This window comes from Triticum aestivum, chromosome 7D (assembly GCF_018294505.1).
Source record: "Triticum aestivum cultivar Chinese Spring chromosome 7D, IWGSC CS RefSeq v2.1, whole genome shotgun sequence".
NCBI lineage: Eukaryota > Viridiplantae > Streptophyta > Magnoliopsida > Poales > Poaceae > Triticum > Triticum aestivum.
Genome location: NC_057814.1, coordinates 343,005,883 through 343,025,036, shown reverse-complemented (window position 1 = coordinate 343,025,036; position 19,154 = coordinate 343,005,883).

The window sequence follows — 19,154 nt, the reverse complement described above, 5'->3', positions numbered from 1 at the left end:
CCGCATCCGTAGGCGAGTCCGTTACACCCCGTCGCCTCCCTGTCTATCTTAGGGGTGTGGCTCTGGGGTTGCATGCGTCCTATTGTTGGAAAAACAGAATGTCCGCACTACGCCTGTCAACCAAGCGCACTGCATGCGTTAGCGCGAGGCCTCGCAGGGGGTGGGGAGGGGGGTGGTGACCCCCTCCCTACCCCCCTGGGAGGCCGAGCTTGGAACAAGCCATAGCAGGCGGCGACGCGGCGTGCCGCGGCTCCGCATGCGTAGGCGAGTCCGTCACACCCCGTCGCCTCCCTGTCTATCTTAGGGGCGTGGCTCTGGGGTTGCGTGCGTCCTATTGTTGGAAAAACAGAATGTCCGCACTACGCCTATCAACCAAGCGCACTACATGCGTTAGCGCGAGGCCGAGTAGGGGGGTTGGGAGGGGTGTCGTGACCCACCTCCCCACCCCCCTGCGAGGCCGAGCCTGGAATGAGCCGGAGCAGGCGGCGACGCGGCGTACCGCAGCGCCGCATGTGTACGCTAGTCTGTCACACCCCGTCGCCTCCTTGTCTATCTTGGGGGCGTGGCTCTGGGGTTGCGTGCGTCCTATTGTTGGAAAAACAGAATGTCCACACTGCGCCTGTCAACCAAGCGCACTGCATGCGTTAGCGCGAGGCCGAGTAGGGGGTGGGGAGGGGGGTCGTGACCCCCTCCCCACCCCCTGCGAGGCCGAGCCTGGAACGAGCCGCAGCAGGCGGCGACGCGGCGTGCCGCTGTGCCGGATGCGTAGGCGAGTCCGTCGCCACCCCTGTCTATCTTAGGGGTGTGGCTCTAGGGTTGCGTGCGTCCTATTGTTGGAAAAACAGAGTGTCCGCACTGCGCCTGTCCACCAAGCGCACTGCGTGCGTTAGCGCGAGGCCGAGCAGGGGTGGGGAAGGGGGGTCGTGACCCCCCTTCCCACCCCCTGCGAGGCCGAACCAGGAACGAGCCGGAGCAGGCGGCGACGCGGCGTGCCACGGCGCCGCATCCGTAGGCGAGTCCGTTACACCCCGTCGCCTCCCTGTCGATCTTAGGGGTGTGGCTCTGGGGTTGCATGCGTCCTATTGTTGGAAAAACAGAATGTCCGCACTACGCCTGTCAACCAAGCGCATTGCATGCGTTAGCGCGAGGTCTCACAGGGGGGTGGGGAGGGGGGTGGTGACCCCCTCCCTACACCCCTGGGAGGCCGAGCTTGGAACAAGCCATAGCAGGCAGCGGCGCGGCGTGCCGCGGCTCCGCATGCGTAGGCGAGTCCGTCACTCCCCGTCGCCTCCCTGTCTATCTTAGGGGCGTGGCTCTAGGGTTGCGTGCGTCCTATTGTTGGAAAAACAGAATGTCCGCACTACGCCTATCAACCAAGCGCACTACATGGGTTAGCGCGAGGCCGAGTAGGGGGGTTGGGAGGGGTGTCGTGACCCACCTCCCCACCCCCCTGCGAGGCCGAGCCTGGAAGGAGCCGGAGCAGGCGGCGACTCGGCGTACCGCAGCGCCGCATGTGTACGCTAGTCTGTCACACCCCGTCGCCTCCTTGTCTATCTTAGGGGCGTGGCTCTGGGGTTGCGTGCGTCCTATTGTTGGAAAAACAGAATGTCCGCACTGCGCCTGTCAACCAAGCGCACTGCGTGCGTTAGCGCGAAGCCGAGTAGGGGGGTGGGGAGGGGGGTCGTGACCCCCCCTCCCCACCCCCTGCGAGGCCGAGCCTGGAAAGAGCCGGAGCAGGCGGCGATGCGGCGTGCCGCGGCGCCACATGCGTACGCGAGTCTGCCACACCCCGTCGCCTCCCTGTCAATCTTAGGGGTGTGGCTCTGGGGTTGCGTGCGTCCTATTGTTGGAAAAACAGAATGTCCGCACTGCGCCTGTCCACCAAGCGCACTGCGTGCGTTAGCGCGAGGCCGAGCAAGGGTGGGGAAGGGGGGTCGTGACCCCCCTTCCCACCCCCTGCGAGGCCGAACCAGGAACGAGCCGGAGCAGGCGGCGACGCGGCGTGCCACGGCGCCGCATCCGTAGGCGAGTCCGTTACACCCCGTCGCCTCCCTGTCTATCTTAGGGGTGTGGCTCTGGGGTTGCATGCGTCCTATTGTTGGAAAAACAGAATGTCCGCACTACGCCTGTCAACCAAGCGCATTGCATGCGTTAGCGCGAGTCCTCGCAGGGGGTGGGGAGGGGGTGGTGACCCCCTCCCTACCCCCCTGGGAGGCCGAGCTTGGAACAAGCCATAGCAGGCGGCGACGCGGCGTGCCGCGGCTCCGCATGCGTAGGCGAGTCCGTCACACCCCGTCGCCTCCCTGTCTATCTTAGGGGCGTGGCTCTGGGGTTGCGTGCGTCCTATTGTTGGAAAAACAGAATGTCCGCACTACGCCTATCAACCAAGCGCACTACATGCGTTAGCGCGAGGCCGAGTAGGGGGGTTGGGAGGGGTGTCGTGACCCACCTCCCCACCCCCCTGCGAGGCCGAGCCTGGAATGAGCCGGAGCAGGCGGCGACGCGGCGTACCGCAGCGCCGCATGTGTACGCTAGTCTGTCACACCCCGTCGCCTCCCTGTCTATCTTGGGGGCGTGGCTTTGGGGTTGCGTGCGTCCTATTGTTGGAAAAACAGAATGTCCGCACTGCGCCTGTCAACCAAGCGCACTGCGTGCGTTAGCGCGAAGCCGAGTAGGGGGGTGGGGAGGGGGGTCGTGACCCCCCCTCCCCACCCCCTGCGAGGCCGAGCCTGGAAAGAGCCGGAGCAGGCGGCGATGCGGCGTGCCGCGGCGCCACATGCGTACGCGAGTCTGTCACACCCCGTCGCCTCCCTGTCAATCTTAGGGGTGTGGCTCTGGGGTTGCGTGCGTCCTATTGTTGGTAAAACAGAATGTCCGCACTGCGCCTATCAACCAAGCGCACTGCGTGCGTTAGCGCGAGGCCGAGCAGGGGGTGGGGAGGGGGCGGTCATGACCCCCTTCCCACCCCGTGTGAGGCCGAGCCTAGTACGAGCCAAAGCAGGCGGCGACGCGGCGTGCCGCGGCGCCGCATCCGTACGCGAGTCCGTTACACCCCGTCGCCTCCCTGTCTATCTTAGGGGTGTGGCTCTGGGGTTGAATGCGTCCTATTGTTGGAAAAACAGAATGTCCGCACTGCGCCTGTCAACCAAGCGCACTTTATGCGTTAGCGCGAGGCCCAGCAGGGGGGGTCGTGACCCCCCTCCCCACGCCCCTGCGAGGCCGAGCAGGCGGTGATGCGGCGTGCCGCGGCGCCACATGCGTAGGCGAGTCTGTCGCACCCTATCGCCTCCCTGTCTATCTTAGGGGTGTGGCTCTGGGGTTGCGTGCGTCCTATTGTTGGAAAAACAGAATGTCCGCACTACGCATGTCAACCAAGCGCACTGCATGCGTTAGAGAGAGGCCGAGCAGGGGGTGGGGAGGGGGGTCGTGACCCACCTCCCCACCCCCTGCGAGGCCGAGCCTGGAATGAGCCGGAGCAGGCGGCGACGCGGCGTACCGCGGCGCCGCATGCGTAGGCTAGTCCGTCACACCCCGTCGCCTCCCTGTCTATCTTATGGGTGTGGCTCTGGGGTTGCGTGTGTCCTGTTGTTGGAAAAACAGAATGTCCGCACTGCGCCTATCAACCAAGCGCACTGCGTGCGTTAGCGCGAGGCCGAGCAGGGGGGTGGGGAGGGGGCGGTCATGACCCCCTTCCCACCCCGTGCGAGGTCGAGCCTAGAACGAGACAAAGCAGGCGGTGACGCGGCGTGCCGCGGCGCCCTATCCGTAGGCGAGTCCGTTACACCCCGTTGCCTCCCTGTCTATCTTAGGGGTGTGGCTCTTGGGTTGAATGCGTCCTATTGTTGGAAAAACAGAATGTCCGCACTGCGCCTGTCAACCAAGCGCACTGCATCCATTAGCGCGAGGCCGAGCAGGGGGGTTCGTGACCCCCCTCCCCACGCCCCTGCGAGGCCGAGCCAGCGCAGGCGGCGACGCGGCGTGCCGCGGCGCCTCATGCGTAGGCGAGTCCGTCACACCCCGTCGCCTCCCTGTCTATCTTAGGGGTGTGGCTCTAGGGTTGCGTGCGTCCTATTGTTGGAAAAACAGAATGTCCGCACTGCACCTGTCAACCAAGCGCATTGTGTGCGTTAGCGCGAGGCCGAGCAGGGGGTGGGGGGGGGGTCGTGACCCCCCTTCCGACCCCCTGCGAGGCCGAGCCTGGAACGAGCCGGAGCAGGCGGCGACGTGGCGTGCCGCGGCACCGCATCCGTAGGCGAGTCCGTTACACCCCGTCCCCTCCCTTTCTATCTTATGGGTGTGGCTCTGGGGTTGCTTGCGTCCTATTGTTGGAAAAACAGAATGTCCGCACTACGCCTGTCAACCAAGCGCACTGCATGCGTTAGCGCGAGGCCGAGCAGGGGGTGGGGAGGGGGGGTCGTGACCCACTTCCCCACCCTCCTGCGAGGCCGAGCCTGGAATGAGCCGGAGCAGGCGGCGACGCGGCGTACCGCGGCGCCGCATGTGTAGGCTAGTCCGTCACACCCCGTCGCCTCCGTGTCTATCTTAGGGGTGTGGCTCTGGGGTTGCGTGCATCCTATTGTTGGTAAAATAGAATGTCCGCACTGCGGCTGTCAACCAAGCGCACTGCGTGCGTTAGCGCGAAGTCAAGTAGGGGGTGGGAAGGGGAGTCGTGACCCCCCTCCCCACCCCCTGCGAGGACGAACCTGGAAAGAGCCGGAGCAGGCGGTGATGCGGCGTGCCGCGGCGCCACATGCGTAGGCGAGTCTGTCGCACCCTGTCGCCTCCCTGTCTATCTTAGGGGTGTGGCTCTGGGGTTGCGTGCGTCCTATTGTTGGAAAAACAGAATGTCCGCACTACGCATGTCAACCAAGCGCAATGCATGCGTTAGAGATAGGCCGAGCAGGGGGGGTAGGGAGGGGGGTCGTGACCCACCTCCCCACCCCCCTGCGAGGCCGAGCCTGGAATGTGCCGGAGCAGGCGGCGACGCGGCGTACCGCGGCGCCGCATGCGTAGGCTAGTCCGTCACACCCCGTCGCCTCCCTGTCTATCTTATGGGTGTTGCTCTGGGGTTGCGTGTGTCCTATTGTTGGAAAAACAGAATCTCCGCACTGCGCCTATCAACCAAGCGCACTGCGTGCGTTAGCGCGAGGCCGAGCAGGGGGGTGGGGAGGGGGCGGTCATGACCCCCTTCCCACCCCGTGCGAAGCCGAGCCTAGAACGAGCCAAAGCAGGCGGCGACGCGGCGTGCCGCGGCGCCGTATCCGTAGGCGAGTCCGTTACACCCCGTTACCTCCCTGTCTATCTTAGGGGTGTGGCTCTGGGGTTGCATGCGTCCTATTGTTGGAAAAACAGAATGTCCGCACTACGCCTGTCAACCAAGCGCACTGCATGCGTTAGCGCGAGGCCGAGCAGGGGGGTGGGGAGGGGGGTTCGTGACCCACTTCCCCACCCTCCTGCGAGGCCGAGCCTGGAATGAGCCGGAGCAGGCGGCGACGCGGCGTACCGCGGCGCCGCATGCGTAGGCTAGTCCGTCACACCCCGTCGCCTCCCTGTCTATCTTATGGGTGTGGCTCTGGGGTTGCGTGTGTCCTATTGTTGGAAAAACAGAATGTCCGCACTGCGCCTATCAACCAAGCGCACTGCGTGCGTTAGCGCGAGGCCGGGCAGGGGGGTGGGGAGGGGGCGGTCATGACCCCCTTCCCACCCCGTGCGAGGCCGAGCCTAGAACGAGCCAAAGCAGGCGGCGACGCGGCGTGCCGCGGCGCCGTATCCGTAGGCGAGTCCGTTACACCCCGTTGCCTCCCTGTCTATCTTAGGGGTGTGGCTCTAGCGTTGAATGCGTCCTATTGTTGGAAAAACAGAATGTCCGCACTGCGCCTGTCAACCAAGCGCACTGCATCCATTAGCGCGAGGCCGAGCAGGGGGTTCGTGACCCCCCTCCCCACGCCCCTGCGAGGCCGAGCCGGAGCAGTCGGCGACGCGGCGTGCCGCGGCGCCGCATGCGTAGGCGAGTCCGTCACACCCCGTCGCCTCCCTGTCTATCTTAGGGGTGTGGCTCTGGGGTTGCGTGCGTCCTATTGTTGGAAAAACAGAATGTCCGCACTGCGCCTGTCAACCAAGCGCACTGTGTGCGTTAGCACGAGGCCGAGCAAGGGGTGGGGAGGGGGGGTCGTGACCCCCCTTCCTACCCCCTGCGAGGCCGAGCCTGGAACGAGCCGGAGCAGGCGGCGACGTGGCGTGCCGCGGCGCCGCATCCGTAGGCGAGTCCGTTACACCCCGTCGCCTCCCTGTCTATCTTATGGGTGTGGCTCTGGGGTTGCATGCGTCCTATTGTTGCAAAAACAGAATGTCCGCACTACGCCTGTCAACCAAGCGCACTGCATGCGTTAGCGCGAGGCCGAGCAGGGGGGTGGGGAGGGGGGTTCGTGACCCACTTCCCCACCCTCCTGCGAGGCCGAGCCTGGAATGAGCCGGAGCAGGCGGCGACGCGGCGTACCGCGGCACCGCATGCGTAGGCTAGTCCGTCACACCCCGTCGCCTCCCTGTCTATCTTATGGGTGTGGCTCTGGGGTTGCGTGTGTCCTATTGTTGGAAAAACAGAATGTCCGCACTGCGCCTATCAACCAAGCGCACTGCGTGCGTTAGTGCGAGGCCGAGCAGGGGGGTGGGGAGGGGGCGGTCATGACCCCCTTCCCACCCCGTGCGAGGCCGAGCCTAGAACGAGCCAAAGCAGGCGAGTCCGTTACACCCCGTTGCCTCCCTGTCTATCTTAGGGGTGTGGCTCTAGGGTTGAATGCGTCCTATTGTTGGAAAAACAGAATGTCCGCACTGCGCTTGTCAACCAAGCGCACTGCATCCATTAGCGCGAGGCCGAGCAGGGGGGTTCGTGACCCCCCTCCCCACGCCCCTGCATGGCCGAGCCGGAGCAGGCGGCGACGCGGCGTGCCGCGGCGCCGCATGCGTAGGCGAGTCCGTCACACCGCGTCGCCTCCCTGTCTATCTTAGGGGTGTGGCTCTGGGGTTGCGTGCGTCCTATTGTTGGAAAAACATAATGTCCGCACTGCGCCTATCAACCAAGCGCACTGCATGCATTAGCGCGAGGCCAAGCAGGGGGGTTGGGAGGGGGGTCGTGACCCACTTCCCCACCCCCCTGCGAGGCCGAGCCTGGAATGAGCCGGAGCAGGCGGCGACGCGGCGTACCGCGGCGCCGCATGCGTAGGCTAGTCCGTCATACCCCATCGCCTCCTTGTCTATCTTAGGGGTGTGGCTCTGGGGTTGCGTGCGTCCTATTGTTGGAAAAACAGAATGCCCGCACTGCGCCTATCAACCAAGCGCACTGCGTGCGTTAGCGCGAAGCCGAGTAGGGGGGTGGGAAGGGGGGTCGTGACCCCCCTCCCCACCCCCTGCGAGGCCGAGCCTGGAACGAGCCGGAGCAGGCGGCGATGCGGCGTGCCGCGGCGCCACATGCGTAGGCGAGTCTGTCACACCCCGTCGCCTCCCTGTCTATCTTAGGGGTGTGGCTCTGGGGTTGCGTGCGTCCTATTGTTGGTAAAACAGAATGTCCGCATTGCGCCTGTCAACCAAGCGCACTGCATGCGTTAGCGCGAGGCCGAGCAGGGGGGGTCGTGACCCCCCTCTCCACCCCCATGCGAGGCCGAGCCGGAGCAGGCGGCGCCGCGTCGCCGCATGCGTAGGCGAGTCCGTCACTCCCCGTCGCCTCCCTGTCTATCTTAGGGGTGTGGCTCTAGGGTTGCGTGCGTCCTATTGTTGGAAAAACAGAATGTTCGCACTGCGCCTGTCAACCAAGCGCACTGTGTGCGTTAGCGCGTGGCCGAGCCTGGAACGACCGGAGCAGGCGGCGACGCGGCGTCCCGCGGCGCCGCATCCATAGGCGAGTCCGTTACACCCCGTCGCCTCCCTGTCTATCTTAGGGGTGTGGCTCTCGGGTTGCATGCGTCCTATTCTTGGAAAAACAGAATGTCCGCACTACGCCTGTCAACCAAGCGCACTGCATGCGTTAGCGCGAGGCCGAGCAGGGGGGTGGGGAGGGGGTCGTGACCCCTCACCACCCCCCCTGCGAGGCCGAGCCAGGAATGAGCCGGAGCAGGCGGCGACGCGGCGTGCCGCGGCGCCGCATGCGTAGGCGAGTCCGTCACACCCCGTCGCCTCCCTGTCTATCTTAGGGGTGTGGCTCTGGGGTTGCGTGCATCTTATTGTTGGAAAAACATAATGTCCGCACTGCGCCTATCAACCAAGCGCACTGCATGCGTTAGCGCGAGGCCAAGCAAGGGGGTTGGGAGGGGGGTCGTGACCCACCTCCCCACCGCCCTGCGAGGCCGAGCCTGGAATGAGCCGGAGCAGGCGGCGACGCGGCGTACCGCGGCGCCGCATGCGTAGGCTAGTCCGTCACACCCCGTCGCCTCCCTGTCTATCTTAGGGGTGTGGCTCTGGGGTTCCGTGCGTCCTATTGTTGGAAAAACACCATGCCCGCACTGCGCCTGTCAACCAAGCGCACTGCTTGCGTTAGCGCGAAGCCGAGTAAGGGGGTGGGAAGGGGGGTCGTGACCCCCCTTCCCACCCCTTGCGAGGCCGAGCCTAGAACGAGTCAGAGCAGGCGGCGCCGCGGCGCCACATGCGTAGGCGAGTCTGTCACACCCCGTCGCCTCCCTGGCTATCGTAGGGGTGTGGCTCTAGGGTTGCGTGCGTCCTATTGTTGGAAAAACAGAATGTCCGCACTGCGCCTGTCAACCAAGCGCACTGCATGCGTTAGAGCGAGGCCGAGCAGGGGGGTCGTGACCCCCCTCTCCACCCCCCTGCGATGCCGAGCCGGAGCAGGCGGCGCCGCGTCGCCGCATGCGTAGGCGAGTCCGTCACACCCCGTCGCCTCCCTGTCTATCTTAGGGGTGTGGCTCTGGGGTTGCGTGCGTCCTATTGTTGGAAAAACAGAATGTCCGCACTGCGCCTGTCAACCAAGCGCACTGCGTGCGTTAGCGCGAGGCCGAGCCTGGAACGAGCCGGAGCAGGCGGCGACGCGGCGTCCCGCGGTGCCGCATCCATAGGCGAGTCCGTTACACCCCGTCGCCTCCCTGTCTATCTTAGGGGTGTGGCTCTGGGGTTGCATGCATCCTATTGTTGGAAAAATAGAATGTCCGCACTACGCCTGTCAACCAAGCGCACTGCATGCGTTAGCGCGAGGCCGAGCAGGGGGGTGGGGAGGGGGGTCGTGACCCCCCTCACCACCCCCTGCGAGGCCGAGCCAGGAATGAGCCGGAGCAGGGGCGATGCGGCGTGCCGCGGCGCCGCATGCGTAGGCGAGTCCGTCACACCCCGTCGCCTCCCTGTCTATCTTAGGGGTGTGGCTCTGGGGTTGCGTGCGTCCTATTGTTGGAAAAACATAATGTCTGCACTGCGCCTATCAACCAAGCGCACTGCATGCGTTAGCGCGAGGCCAAGCAGGGGGGTTTGGAGGGGGGTCGTGACCCACCTCCCCACCCCCCTGCGAGGCCGAGCGTGGAATGAGCCGGAGCAGGCGGCGACGCGGCATACCGCGGCGCCGCATGCGTAGGCTAGTCCGTCACACCCCGTCGCCCCCCTGTCTATCTTAGGGGTGTGGCTCTGGGTTGCGTGCGTCTAATTGTTGGAAAAACAGAATGCCCACACTGCGCCTGTCAACCAAGCGCACCGCGTGCGTCAGCGCGAAGCCGTGTAGGGGGTGGGAAGGGGAGTCTCGACCCCCCTCCCGACCCCCTGCGAGGCCGAGCCTGGAACGAGCCGGAGCAGGCGGCGATGCGGCGTGCCGCGGCGCCACATGCGTAGGCGAATCTGTCACACCCCGTCGCCTCCTTGTCTATCTTAGGGGTGTAGCTCTAGGGTTGCGTATGTCCTATTGTTGGAAAAACAGAATGTCCGCACTGCGCCTGTCAACCAAGCGCACGGCGTGGGTTAGCGCGAGGCCGAGCAGGGGGTGGGGAGGGGGGGTCGTGACCCCCCTCCCCACCCCCCCTGCGAGGCCGAGCTAGGAACGAGCCGGAGGAGGCGGCGACGCAGCGTGCCGCGGCGCCGCATGCGTAGGCGAGTCCGTCGCACCCCGCCGCCTCCCTGTCTATCTTAGGGGTTTGGCTCTAGGGTTGCGTGCGTCCTATTGTTGGAAAAACAGAATGTCCGCACTGCGCCTGTCAACCAAGCGCACTGCGTGCGTTAGCGCGAGGACGAGCAGGGGGGTGGGGGTCGTGACCCCCCTCCCCACCCCCCTGCGAGGCCGAACCTGGAACGAGTCGGAGCAGGCGGCGACGTGGTGTGCCACGGCGCCGCATGCGTAGGCGAGTCCGTCACACCCCGTCGACTCCCTGTCTATCTTTGGGGTGTGGCTCTGGGTTGCATGCGTCCTATTGTTGGAAAAACAAAATGTCCGCACTGCGCCTGTCAACCAAGCGCACTGCGTGCGTTAGCGCGAGGCCGAGCAGGGGTTGGGGAGTGGGGTCGGGACCCCCCTCCCCACCTTCCTGCGAGGCCGAGCCTGGAACGAGCCGGAGCAGGCGGCGATGCGGCGTGCCGCGGCGCCACATGCGTAGGCGAGTCCGTCACACCCCGTCGCCTCCCTGTCACACCCCGTGCGCGTGTCAACCAAGCCAGGATGTGACGTGGGATTGTGCCATTGTAGCCAAGTGAAAAGATTCGCCGTGGTAGTGTTCTTGATTGGCTGGAAAAAATATTCGTCTAAGCGAACTGCAATGCTTTACTGACAGCACATCTTCCTTCCCATCCCGAACTGCACAGCGGACTGCATTTTTTTTAGGTGAGGGGGTACTGGAGTTAGTTGCTAGTTGTGCGTTGTTGGGCTCTGTTTGTTTTTGGGCTGTGAGAATTTGTTGCGTCCGTTGGGTGTAAGACGCATTGGGCCCAAGTCGGCCTGTGAGCACGGTTGGTTCCCGGTGCGCTGTGTGCGTGCTCTAATATTTAGTCCCACCTCGCCCGCGGAGACTGCGCTCGACCTGTTTATAAGCGCTGGCGAGGCATCTCCGTCGAACTCCTCTGGTTACTTGTTTGGGCGCTGATACACGGCGGTCGCTGCTCTATGCTCTCTGACCTGTGGGCCCATGTGTGCCCGGCCCCATGCATTGTGGCTCAGAATGACTCGCCTAATGTGGGCGCAGACCTATTACGGGACTGGCTGGGGCCTGGTTGCAGTTGGGTGGTCAATTTTTTTCCTTATCTGAAGCATTCTTTTCTTTTGGAGTATATATATTTCGTGGTAGTACAAATGATGTCATTTGTACTGCTTGCACCAACGTTGAGTACTGCACTGCGCGTACGAAGTCTGTGTGTTGTGCACTGCACGAAAGTTGCTGCAGCCCCTCTCGTTCTGCATTTATGCATGTACTGCACTTCATGTATACACTTTGTGAACTGCCTTATATTTGTTATGTGAACTGTATTCACGTTTGTTTATAATGGTCTGCGGATTATATTTTTTATAAATATTAATATTAATGTTCTTTTTCTATAATTACTTTTTGTGGACTGCATGTGTACAAATGTGTAATGCTTATTTTTACCATTGTGAACTGCATTAATCTTTGTTTTTTAGGTATGAGTTGTAGTCAGATTAGTTAATTTTTTTAACATTGTTTTTTAATATGTTTTGTATGTGAATAGTATGTTTTGGTATCACACATTAAAATTTTCAAAGTTTTCTGGATACTTGTTCTAACACAAACTAATTTCAGCGAAAGCAATTTATCACAAGCAAACTGACGATACATAAGCAAACAACAGAAAGAAAATTTGATGATAATTCTAAAACGACATTGTTTTTACAAAAGAAATGTTCGATATGAAGCAACGGACATAATCAAAAGCTTGCATACATGAAACAAAGAACAACACAATGACTAAAGTAAAGTGAAACTAAACATAGCCCTGATTATTTCTAGTTGCTGTATTGGATTACAGCCTTGTTCTTCTTCTTCTTTGCTTGTTTGTCTCTTTTTGCCCTGTCCAGTCCCATTATGACATCCTAGATGATTCTCCATGACTCATATGTTGCGCATGCATCTATTGCTGCATACTTGATAAGCTTTTCTGGCAGCGGGCAAAATCCTCACAGAGTATGGTCCTCCTTGCGGTTAATTTTTTTCTTCATGTCATGGTAGTGAATGTCTATCATCCTGCCGGCAACATCAGCCAAAGAGTCAAACTTCTTTTTATTGTATGGGTCTCTCTGTTCCACCTGAATATCAATGTAGTTGTCGGAGTTGATCTCCAAACCAGATAGCTTCAGCTTGCTTTTGTCTCCTTCAATGGCGAATCCGACAAAGGTGTACTCACCATTCATGAGGAATTTGTCTAGTTCCATTGGCCTGCAAGATGTTTGTATAGAGTGAATATAGTTTATTTTCTTAGAACTACCAATTTTTTTAGTTTTTTCTGAAACTGAACTGCAATATGAATATCCGAATCTGTTGCAGTGAGTAGTTGCTAATACTTTGTTCAGCATAACTAGTAAATCTGATAACATATTGCATAAACAATGCATGTTTTGTGCATGCTTGTATTCTTGAACTGAATTTCATACATGTTTTGTGTAGTAATGTTGTTGTTTTCTATTGTTCAGTCAAATAGTTTGTATTTGGTAAAACAAAATAAAACAACGTGTATTGCTAGATCATATAATTCAAGAATTGAACACATGAGTGACATATATGGAGCCAGATGAAAACTGTCAATGAATTCATATGCGATGCTTTTCAAAAATGAGAACCATAGTTTAAATATTGGCAATTGCAGTGAAGAAACTTTAAAATCAATATTGACAAGCAATAGTACAGATTGATAGTTATTCTGACCTGTCTTTAGCTGCAGAGATGTGGTAGACAAGGCGTTCTTTTCTATGCATAGCTGGAGCACTGCTACCCGCTGTGGCTTCAGGTACTGCGTGTACTCGACATCAACGCCGACTAGTTTAACGGGCATTCCACCGAGCTTCCTCCTGAGCGTGGACAACATCTTGTCCACGTCTTCACCGTTGCTTGTGCAAACGACGTGGAGCTTGTGGTTGCCATGGAGGTCGACGTCATGGAGCTCCCTGGTGTACCTGCGGCGCTGCTTGTACAGAGGTGCATCCGCCATGACTCTCCTCTGCTCTCTCGTGTTTGTTCTAGAAAGAGGTTAGTGAAAGGAAGTGTGGAGAAGAAGATGCAATGGGGTTTTTGGGGGGACGAAGCAGTTGTGTTTTCTCCTCTGCTCTCCTTGACAGGACGTGGGAGAGGTGGAGCGGGGTGGTAGCGTGGTGGGGCTCTGTTTTTAGTTACGTGGCAACTGCAGAGAGGTTTTGCTATGAGGAGGCTCCGTTAGTGCGTTGGAAATCCGGAACGTCGTCGCCTCTTTTTTCGTGACTAGTTCAGGTATGCACGCAACTGTCAGAAAATGTGATGATTGTGTTGTCGGTGAATTTTCCTAGTAAGTGCACTTCTTTGCTATCAGAACAGAACTGCGTATGTCCACATAGTGTACTCCATGGAAGTGAAATTTATTCTTCGTACACTGAATTATATCAGATTAGGATTCACACAGATGTACGCACATTTAGTTTTTTTATGGAGTTCTTTTTTTCTCTTTTTTTGATGGTAATGCAACTTTTGTGTGAATGGAGGGTAGTGTGGGTAGTGTTGGAAATATGCCCTAGAGGCAATAATAAAATGGTTATTATTGTATTTCCTTGTTCAGGATAATTGTCTATTGTTCATGCTATAATTGTATTAACTGGAAACCGTAATACATGTGTGAATACATAGACCACAACATGTCCCTAGTAAGCCTCTAGTTGACTAGCTCGTTGATCAATAGATGGTTATGGTTTCCTGACCATGGACATTGGATGTCATTGATAACGGGATCACATCATTAGGAGAATGATGTGATGGACAAGACCCAATCCTAAGCATAGCACAAGATCGTGTAGTTCGTTTGCTAAGAGCTTTTCTAATGTCAAGTATCATTTCCTTAGACCATGAGATTGTGCAACTCCCGGATACCGTAGGAATGCTTTGGGTGTACCAAACGTCACAACGTAACTAGGTGGCTATAAAGGTACACTACAGGTATCTCTGAAAGTGTCTGTTGGGTTGGTACGAATCGAGACTGGGATTTGTCACTCCGTATGACGGAGAGGTATCTCTGGGCCCACTCGGTAATGCATCATCATAATGAGCTCAATGTGACTAAGTAGTTAGTCACGGGATCATGCATTACGGAACGAGTAAAGTGACTTGCCGGTAACGAGATTGAACGAGGTATTGGGATACTGGCGATCAAAATCTCGGGCAAGTAACATACCGATTGACAAAGGGAATTGTATACGGGATTGATTGAATCCCCGACATCGTGGTTCATCCGATGAGATCATCGTGGAACATGTGGGAGCTAACATGGGTATCCAGATCCCGCTGTTGGTTATTGGCCGGAGAACGTCTCGGTCATGTCTGCATGGTTCCCGAACCCGTAGGGTCTACACACTTGATGACGCTAGGGTTATAGGGAATAGATATACGCGATTACCGAATGTTGTTCGGAGTCCCGGATGAGATCCCGGACGTCACGAGGAGTCCCGGAGGTAAAGAATAATATATAGGAAGTGAGGTTTTGGCCACCGGAAGAGTTTCGGGTGTCGCCGGTAATGTACCGGGACCACCGGAGGGTTCCGGGGGTCTACCGGGAGGGGCCACCAACCCCGGAGGCCTGCGTGGGCCAAGTGTGGGAAGGGACCAGCCCCTAGGTGGGCTGGTGCGCCTCCCACAAGAGGCCCAAGGCGCAGGGAAGGGGGGAAGGGGGAAAACCCTAGGCGTAGATGGGCCTAAGGCCCACCCTAGGGCGCGCCCCCCTCTCTCCCCCTCTTGGTCGCCCCCTCCATCCAATCTAGGGCTGGCCGCCACCCCTAGGCCCAACCTAGGGGTGGGAACCCTAGAGGGGGCACACCCTCCTCCCCTCCTCCTATAAATAGTGGGGGTTTTGGGGCTGCAGAAGACACGAGTCTCCCTCTCTCTTGACGCAGCCCTACCCCTCTCCCTACTCGTCTCTTGCAGTGCTTGGCGAAGCCCTGCTAGAGTGCCACGCTCCTCCACCACCACCACGCCGTTGTGCTGCTGCTGGACGGAGGCTTCCCCAACCTCTCCCTCTCCCTTGCTGGATCAAGGCGCGGGAGACGTCACCGGGCTGCATGTGTGTTGAACGCGGAGGCATCGTTGTTCGGTGCTTAGATCGGATTCGGTCGCGATCTGAATCGCTTTATGTATGACTCCACCGACCGCGTTCTTGCAACGCTTCCGCATCCCGATCTTCAAGGGTATGAAGATGCACTCCCCTCTCTCTCGTTGCTAGTTAATCCATAGATTGATCTTGGTGATGCGTAGAAATTTTTGAATTATTGCTACGTTACCCAACAGTGGCATCATGAGCTAGGTCTATGAGTAGATTCTATGCACGAGTAGAACACAAAGTAGTTGTGGGCGATGATTTGTTCAATTTGCTTTAGTCTTATCTTGATTCGGCGGCATTGTGGGATGAAGCGGCCCGGACCGACCTTACACGTACTCTTACGTGAGACAGGTTCCACCGACTGACATGCACTTGATGCATAAGGTGGCTAGCGGGTGTCTGTCTCTCCCACTTTAGTCGGATCGGATTCGATGAAGAGGGTCCTTATGAAGGGTAAATAGCAATTGGCATATCACCGTTGTGGCTTTTGCGTAGGTAAGAAACGTTCTTGCTAGAAACCCATAGCAGCCACGTAAAACATGCAACAACAATTAGAGGACATCTAACTTGTTTTTGCAGGGTATGCTATGTGATGTGATATGGCCAAAAGGATGTGATGAATTATATATATGTGATGTATGAGATTGATCATGTTCTTGTAATAGGAATCACGACTTGCATGTCGATGAGTATGACAACCGGCAGGAGCCATAGGAGTTGTCTTAATTTATTGTATGACCTGCGTGTCAATGAAAAACGCCATGTAATTACTTTACTTTATTGCTAACCGTTAGCCATAGTAGTAGAAGTAATAGTTGGCGAGACAACTTCATGAAGACACGATGATGGAGATCATGATGATGGAGATCATGGTGTCATGCCGGTGACGAAGGTGATCATGCCGCGCCTCGAAGATGGAGATCAAAAGGCGCAAGATGATATTGGCCATATCATGTCACTTTATGATTTGCATGTGATGTTTGTCATGTTTACATCTTATTTGCTTAGTACGACGGTAGCATAAATAAGATGATCCCTCACTAAAATTTCAAGAGATGTGTTCCCCCTAACTGTGCACCGTTGCGAAGGTTCGTTGTTTTGAAGCACCACGTGATGATCGGGTGTGATAGATTGTAACGTTCGCATACAACGGGTGTAAGCCAGATTTACACATGCGAAACACTTAGGTTGACTTGACGAGCCTAGCATGTACAGACATGGCCTCGGAACACAAGAGACCGAAAGATCGAACATGAGTCGTATAGTAGATACGATCAACATGGAGATGTTCACCGATGATGACTAGTCCATCTCACATGATGATCAGACACGGCCTAGTTGACTCGGATCATGTATCACTTAGATGACTAGAGGGATGTCTATCTGAGTGGGAGTTCATTAAATAATCAGATGAACTTAATTATCATGAACATAGTCAAAAGGTCTTTGCAAATTATGTCGTAACTTACGCTTTAGTTCTACTAAGATATGTGCCTAGAGAAAATTTAGTTGAAAATTGATAGTAGCAATTATGCGGACTGGGTCCGTAAACTGAGGATTGTCCTCATTGCTGCACGGAAGGCTTATGTCCTTAATGCACCGCTCAGTGTGCTGAACCTCGAGCGTGGTTTGTGGATGTTGCGAACATCTGACATACACGTTTTGATGACTACGTGATAGTTTAGTGCGTAATGCTAACGGTTTAGAATTGAGGCGCCAAAGACGTTTTTGAAACGTCGCAGAACATATGAGATGTTCCAAAGACTGAAATTGGGATTTCAGACTAGTGCCCACGTCAAGAGGTATGAGACCTCTAACAAGTTTCTTAAGCCTGCAAACTAAGGGAGAAAAGCTCAATCGTAGAGCATGTGCTCAGATTATGTGAGTACTACAATCGCTTGAATCGAGTGGGAGTTAATCTTCCAGATGAGATAGTGATGGTTCTCCATAGTCACTGCCACCAAGCTATTAGAGCTTCATGATGAACTATAACATATCAGGGATAGACATGATGATCCTTGAGCAACTCGCGATGTTTGACACCGCGAAAGTAGAAATCAAGTAGGAGCATCAATTGTTGATGGTTAGTAAAACCACTAGTTTCAAGAAGGGCAAGGGCAAGAAGGGATACTTCATGAAACGGCAAATCAGTTGCTGCTCCAGCGAAGAAACCCAAGGTTGAACCCAAACCCGAGACTAAGTGCTTCTGTGATGAGGGGAACGGTCACTGAAGCAGAACTACCCTAGATACTTGGTAGATGAGAAGGCAGGCAAGGTCGACAGAAGTATATTGGATATACATTATATTAATGTGTACTTTACTAGTACTCCTAGTAGCACCAGGGTATTAGATACCGGTTCGGTTGCTAAGTGTTGGTAACTCGAAATAAAAGGCTACGGAATAAACGGAGACTAGCTAAAAGTGAGATGACGATATGTGTTGGAAGTGTTTTCAAGGTTGATGTAATCAAACATCGTACGCTCCCTCTACCATCAGGATTGGTATTAAACCTAAATAATTGTTATTTGGTGTTTGCGTTGAGCATAGACATGATTCGATTATGTTTATCGCAATACGGTTATTCATTTAAGGAGAATAATGGTTACTCTGTTTATTTGAATAATACCTTCAATGGTCTTGCACCTAAAATGAATGGTTTATTGAATCTCGATCGTAGTGATACACATGTTCATGCCAAAAGATATAAGATAGTAATGATAGTACCACATACTTGTGGCACTGCCATTTGAGTCATATTGGTATAAAACGCATGAAGAAGCTCCATGTTGATGGATCTTTGGACTCACTCATTTTTGAAAAGATTGAGACATGCGAACCATGTCTATTGGTAGATATGCATGAAGAAACTCCATACAGATGGATCGTTTGAACTCACTTGATTTTGAATCACTTGAGACATGCAAATCATAACACATGGGCAAGATGACTGAAAGGCCTCGTTTTCAGTAAGATGGAACAAGAGAGCAACTTGTTGGAAGTAATACATTTGATGTGTGCAGTCCAATGAGTGCTGAGGCACGCGGTGGATATTGTTATGTTCTTACTTCACAGATGATTTGAGTAGATGCTAAGTGTATTTACTTGATGAAACACAAGTCTGAATTATTGAAAGGTTCAAATAATTTCAGAGTGAAGTTGAAGATCGTCGTGACAAGAGAATAAAATGTCTGTGATTTGATCATAGAGATGAATATCTGAGTTACGAGTTTGGCACACAATTAAGACATCGTGGAAATTGTTTCACAACTAATACCGCCTGGAACACCATAGTGTGATGGTGTGTCCGAACAGCATAACTGCACCCTATTGGATATGGTGCATACCATGATGTCTCTTATCAAATTACCACTATCGTTTATGGGTTAGGCATTAGAGACAACCGCATTCACTTTAAATAGGGCACCACGCAATTCCGTTGAGACGACACCGTATGAACTATGGTTTAGAGAAACCTAAGCTGTCGTTTCTTAAAAGTTTGGGGCTGCGACGCTTATGTGGAAAAGTTTCAGGCTGATAAGCTCGAACCCAAAGCGGATAAATGCATCTTCATAGAATACCCAAAACAGTTGGGTATACCTCCTATTTCAGATCTGGAAGCAAAAGTGATTGTTTCTAGAAACGGGTCCTTTCTCGAGGAAAAGTTTCTCTCGAAAGAATTGAGTGGGAGGATGGTGGAGACTTGATGAGGTTATTGAACCGTCACTTCAACTAGTCTGTAGCAGGGCACAAGAAGTTGTTCCTGTGGCACCTACACCAATTGAAGTGGAAGCCTATGATAGTGATCATGAAACTTCGGATCAAGTCACTACCAAACCTCGTAGGACGACAAGGATGCGTACTACTTCAGAGTGGTACGTAAACCTATCTTGGAAGTCATGTT